The 6,734-nt window shown below is 39.8% G+C and overlaps 1 protein-coding gene across 1 annotated transcript in view; it reads left to right on the forward strand.

Moving 5' to 3' along the window:
* DTWD2 (DTW domain containing 2) overlaps positions 1–6,734 on the forward strand; it is a 133,810-nt gene that overhangs the window by 106,037 nt on the left and 21,039 nt on the right. The gene's annotated exons all lie outside the window — the stretch shown is intronic.

Genomic DNA, 6,734 nt, shown 5'->3' on the forward strand with positions numbered 1-6,734 from the left:
GTGACTGCTGACACCTTTTCCTATCATTTTTTGCCTTGTGGTATTCTGCATGTGGTGTGATCTGTCTTTTTTGTGGTGTGGCATAATTGTGTTATTGGGTTTGTTTCTTTTGAAGGGGAAGTGATGTGTTGTGAGTGAGAACATATTTTACTTCAAAATACACCAGGTCCCATATGCAACTGACAGTTCCAACTGTCTTGTGGGGGGGGGAGTTTGAGGTGCGGAATGGAGTGAAGTCCAATCAGCTTCCATATGCAAATGACCTTGAAATCCTGGCCCAATCAGAGAAGAGTTGCCTAGGCTGCAGTGGGTGGGAGAGAACTCAGGCAACACAGCTAGTGGATAGGGATAGCTTCTGAGTGACACGTCAGAGAGCCAACTGATTTTGGCGTGAATAGAACTTTGCCACCCCAAATTGCTTTTATTAATAAGGAGAGATAGGTACTATTTGTGGCCATAGTTAGGATTCTAGAAAGTGTGTGCACACACGATACTCTGTAAGCCGCCCAGAGCCCTTCGGGGGTGGGCGGGGTAAAAACCCCATGTAATAATAATAATAATAATAGTAGTAATAGTAATAGTAATAATAATACTTCATTGTCTTACTGACATGCCAGAGGGTACCAAATTTGCATTTTAATTGTATTTTGGATTGGATCCAAATTAAATTGGTTCCTCCTTCCTGCTGCAGATCCCCCTTATATTTTTCTTCAAGGTCTCCCATTTTCTACAAGTAGCATTTCATAAAGCTCATAGGACTGCAGTGGGAGGAGAGAAATAGGAGCATTTCCATTCAGCTGATGGAAAATGTAGTCTGAATTCAACACTTTTACTACTGTGATTTACTAAGGAGGATTTTTATCCTCAAAGCCCTTGGTTGATTGAAACTGGCTCTTACTGTTAGTCTACTAAAGCTTTTGTTGATTAATCTTCTGATGAAATCTTGAAAATCTAGCTTGTTTATATATCTATACTTGTATTTTTCAGTTTAGGGAATATAAATATTAAAGGAACAATGATAACAGGATGGAAGGGAATTGTCAGAGTTTCTGATAGATGTGTATGCCAAGCATAGTTTAAAAGTCCTCCTTTCTTTTAATGAGCAATGTGAGCAAACTTATAGTGTTTGGTTCTCGTGCTGGTGTCCCTTTACAGGAACACATTACCCAGTGGGTTTTTTGTACAGCTACAACTGAGAAAGGCCGTGAAGGACTTCCTAGGCACTGCTGGCATCCTTGCAACAGCTGTCACAGTTGCCAACGGAGTCACTAAAGAAGTATTGCATTAAGTTAATCTAACAGATACAAATTAGTTGAAGAAAGAAAACAAGTTAGTTTGCACAGCAGGTGTGGTTGCACCGTTAGGCTGCTGTTGTATTGCATAAAGCAATTACAATGCACAGTAAGCAAGACTGTTTTTTATGAAAGGCAATGTGAATAGCATAGTAGGACCAGATGGCTAAAAAGCACTTAACCTTGTAATGCTTCATTAAATAAACAGGAAGTTTAGAGCGGTTTTCAGAAGCTTCAAATTTAAATGTTAACTGGTTTTTTTCATTCATGTTTGTAGTCATGTGTATTCTTCAAACCAAGAACACAATCCATGCAATATCTCTTATTAGGATCAACCCAATGCTACTTAACAATGTGTGAGCTTTTGAGTTCATCAGACCTCTTCTTGAGGCTGGATGTTACAAAAAAGAATGGTAAAAAATGAGTTTGGGGATGCGAAAATGCCTCAGAACATTTAGCACTGACTGAGGACCGGAAAGATGATGAGGAGTGGGAGGATCAATGAACAGCCCCATTCAAATCAGGAAAAAAGGACAGAGTTTCTAGTTTAGAGAAGTAATTCCCTGCCCAGATGAAATGAAAGAATTTGGGTAGTTGGTAGTGTATCCCTACCTTCTGAATAGAGTTGCTAGCCTCCAGGTGGGAGTGAAAGATCCCCTAATTTTGCAGGCCCCTGCCCGCTCTGGCCAGCTAGCTGGTGGGGGAAGTCCCACCCCCAACTGCCATGACCGGATGCAATGTCCCCAGCATGATGATGTCACATTAAAGTGATGTCATCATGCCAGGGATGTCATGTGGTGACAGTCTGGCATTTTGGGCAAAACTGTATGGTAGCCATAGAGTTTTGCCCAAAATATCGGAGTGTAACCATGTGACATCTCCGGTGTGATGATGTCACTTCTGCATCACGTCAGGGATGTCACACATGGACATGTCTTCCCACCCACCCCCCACTGCTGGAAAGCTCCCTCCCACCCCCCACTGGCAAGAGTGCAGGACCTGGCAACCCTACTTCTGAAACTTGAAGAGTCAGTTAAATTCAAGAACTTGTACTGGAGTGTCTAGCAGACGCTGAAACCAAAGCCTCTCATCTCAAAGATTCTAAGATGTTGTGAAAAGCTAAAAACTCTCACTTGCTGGAAACATATTAACTGGAGTTTGTGGAATTACTAAGTCACCTCAAACATTTTACCCCTGATTTCACCTGACCTTTTCCCCTCTATGTTGAATAAAATATTTTGTTTGTTTTTGGACTGTCAAAAGTCTCTCATATTCTATTTTCAGAAGTATAAGTTAAGGAGGTGATCTTATATTGTCCCTCAAGTGTCTGGGCTGAGCCATCATCAACATATAATAATATGACAGGATGGGACAGCCATAACCTTTCAAATGAGAAGAAAATAGATAAAGAGGCTGCTCAGCCAGAAAAAGAAAGAAGAAAATGCTGGGTGTGAGGGAGGGAAGAAGGAGAGATTACCATATTTTGGTGGCAGCATCATAATATGAAAATAAAACCAACAACTATTTTGTCCCACCACAAATACAAACTAAAATAAGAAAATATTTTATAAATTTGAGAGGAATTAGCACAGAATTCCTGTCAGAAAGGGCACAACCTCTCAGACCCAGAGAGGTACATTGGGAGAAGAAACAACAGCTGAGGAAAATCCTAGTTAGGAGGGGGAAATTATGAGACTGAAAATTGAACCAGAGAAAATAGAACCTGGGAGGGGGAAAGGCAATATAGAAAAAGAAAAAGAGTTAACCAATATTCAGTCAGAAAAAGAAAAGGCTAATTTGGATGCAGAAAAGGAGTTAGCCAAAACTGAGTCAGAAAAAGAATTAGCCAGGATTCAGACAGAACAAGAAAAAGCTATGATGACACAGCAGGAGGGGGGGGGGGAGCTGGGAGGGAACATGGAAAAGAAATGTGTACTATGAAAATGAAGGAAATGCAGTTAAGGGCAGAATTGCTGCTTCCTCAAAGAAGTGGAGAAAGTACCACAGTGGAACAATTTCCACGTTATCACAAAGGGGGTGATGTGGAAGCATTTTTCTTTAGTTTTGAACAAACTTGTCAAGGCTTTGAGGTCCCAGATGAAGACAGAATGATTTAGTTGCACCCACAGATTTGTAGACAGAATGACATTTACTCAGAGAGAGGGACCTGTATTTTTTTTTCAAAGAAAGAGCAAGCGTTTGGTTTGAGCTGACCGCTGCGCAAAGCAGAAAGGCTTTTAGACAAATTAAAAGAAAACAGGGTGAAACGTACACACAGGTTGTTGTTTGGATAGAGCCTTAACTAGATGGGCTGACAGAAGCAAAGTACAGACATTTGAAGAACTGAAGCAATTAATTGGCTTAAAATAGTTTTATAGACAAGTTCCCACACAACTGAGATGGTATCTGAGGGATAAAAAAAATAAAAACTGTAGATGAAGCCACCACTTTATTAGATAAAGTAGAAGGGGACTTAGGAGGATCTCTTTTCCCATCAAGAAAAATAAAGTATGGGACACCTCACAGAAAACACTCCCACCAGATCCTGTACCAGAAGAAGCCCAAACAATGATACCAGCTAGAGTCTTACAAGTATAGAAAGTGCAGGAAGACTTAAAACAGGGAATATATGTAGTCTGTAGAGATAAACAATGAGGAAGTAATAGGCTGGAGAGATACAGGGGTAGAAGTCACCTTAATGAAGCCAAAATTTGTACAGAAAGAACGATACTTTCAAACTGTGTGTGTGTTAGTTTGAGGTGTGTTTCTTTAGAGCTCTCTGCATCATTTTTCCTTTTGAAATGTTTGTCCATTTGTACTAAACTCATGAGCTTCATCCTTTCCCCCCCAGTGCATCTGCACAAAGGCTTGCAAAGAGATAAATCAGAGATGCTAGATTCTGTGTCTCAACAAGCTTAAAGTTAGCCTTTCTAAAGTTACAGTTAGAAACAATAGTTTTTACCCTTTCAGTCTTGTGACAGAGTCATGGATCTTACTATGGTCAAAAAGGGAATTCCAGTCTCTTTTCACTTCACTGAGAGCTCACGGACATGTAAAAGAGGGTGGCTTACAGCCTAACCCTTTGACATATTAACATTTTCTTTTCAAAAAATGTTGTGTCCATAGGAAACATTAAGTGATTTTTTTTGTAAGTGTACATACTTTGATTTTACAGAGAACAGGATTTTTTAAATATAAAAATGTAAAAGTTCAAATCCTATTTTTAATTAGTATTTTAAAGCAGAACAGTCATAATTCCTTAACCTTAGGAACAAGATGCCTGACCTAGTTCAGAAGACCCAAGTTTAGAGAATTTACCTGAGACAATTTATCAAATGTTTTGTCAGATTCACCTTTTATATATACCTTTTGTAAGCCCTAGGGTTGCTGATTTTTCAGGCGGGGCCTGAGATCTCCCAGAGTTACAGCTGATCTACAGAAAACAGAGATCAGTTCCCCTGTAGAGAACAGGTGAAGGTGCTCAGTGAGATCATCGCTCCAATAGTAGGCTTAACAGTGGATGAACTGGTAAACAAAACGGAGACAGCCTATAGGGTTTACTCCAACTATATTTAAAAAAAATAGCCTACCTGGAGAAATAGTGGTCAAGTTTTCAAGAAGACAAACCAGAGATGCCATTGTAAAAACAACATCAGCTACTCCACTGTAAATGGGAAATGTAACCATAAAAACTTTAAAGGACATTCCAGTTGAAATTAGACAAAAGAGGAAAAATTACACAGAATTAATTTCTTTTCTTCAAACTAATGGAATATCGTACAGATGGGCGGTTCCGGAAGGTGTCATATTTAAGATCAACGATAGAAGGGAGAAGATAGACTCCACTTTTAAAGCTAAAGAATTTTTGAAACGTCTGCTGGAGACAGATGATGAGTCTAAAGAGGGAGAATTGAAGTTGAGTGACTCTGCTACCTTGGGAACGGAAGAGGATTCTGCGGCAGAAAAGTGTGCAGGACCTGCCAGAGTGGTATACGATCTTAGAGACAGAAAGCCGAAGTAAAGGCAGAAGGACTTGGAAAATGGCCTTTTGAAGCAAAGAATAAGAAGATGATCAGAGACTTCTCTCATAACAACTAACAAAATAGCATACAAGAAGCGAATTGTTATAAGCAAGAACTCAACAAGTATATTGTGATAATAAAACTAATGGTACTAACATATTTACTAACAGTGAAAAGATCTCCTTCTCTTGGGGTTTTAGTCTAGTGTGGTTTGCTTTTCTTTATCCCTAGTTGTAGTCCCTCCCCTATATTTCTTTGTAGTATATGCAAAATAAAAAATATCCCTACGGGGATTAAAAAAACAAAAAGAAATAACCAACTGATAAAGCTACAATCTTTTAAGTTGTATACAAAATGGTATTTAACTCCTCATAGGCTGTTCTTATATAAATTCAAGACAACCCCACAATGTTGGAAAGGTTGTCGAATGAGAGGTTCTTTCCTCCACTGTTGGTGGAACTGTCCTGGTATTAAACATTTTTAGTCAACTATTGTAAAAGAAATTTCTAAGATAATGGGTTATAACATTCCTTTAACGTCAGAGTCAGTTTTATTGGACTTTTGGCCAAACTCAACTCTAACTACGTTAAGCAGGGCTCTTTTTGTAGCAGGGACTCCTTTGCATATTAGGCGACACACCCCTAACGTAGCCAATCCTTCAAGAGCTTACATTAGCCCCTGTACAAAGAGCTCTGTAAGCTCTTGGAGGATTGGCTACATTAGGGGTGTGTCGCCTAATATGCAAAGGAGTTCCTGCTACAAAAAGAGACCTGCGTTAAAGAAGGAACTGATTACTATTTTACTTTCTGCGGCCAAATCCTTAATCACAAAAGTATGGAACCAAACAACAATCCCAACCTTGAAGCTTTGGATTTTGAAATGCTGGGACTTGGCAGTAGCGGACAAAATAGCAACACAACTATTGGTAGCCCAAAATCCTAAACTGTCAAACAACTTTTTGGAACGGTGGTTTTCTTTTTTTAATTATACGTTGGATAGTTCCAATGAGTTATATAGGTTACCGGCTAAATATTTACATTTTGCATTATATTAGTAATATGAAAAATTATTGATTTGGTTATATACCGTATTTTTCGGACCATAAGACGCACCTGACCATAAGACGCACCTAGTTTTAGAGGAGGAAAACAGGGAAAAAAATATTCTGAACCCTGGGGCTGTCATTGCAGTTCCTGAAAACTCCTGGCACACCCTGGGGCTGTCATTCCACTCCTGGCCCTGTCATTGCAGTTCCTGAACAATCCTGGCACACCCTGGGGCTGTCATTCCACTCCTGGCCCTGTCATTGCAGTTCCTGAACACTCCTGGCAAACCCTGGGGCTGTCATTCCACTCTTGGCCCTGTCATTCCAGTTCCTGAACACTCCTGCTCCACCCTGGGGCTGTCATTCCACTGCGTG

This window comes from Gekko japonicus, unplaced genomic scaffold (assembly GCF_001447785.1).
Source record: "Gekko japonicus isolate JY-2015 unplaced genomic scaffold, Gekko_japonicus_V1.1 scaffold2135, whole genome shotgun sequence".
NCBI classification, from domain to species: domain Eukaryota; kingdom Metazoa; phylum Chordata; class Lepidosauria; order Squamata; family Gekkonidae; genus Gekko; species Gekko japonicus.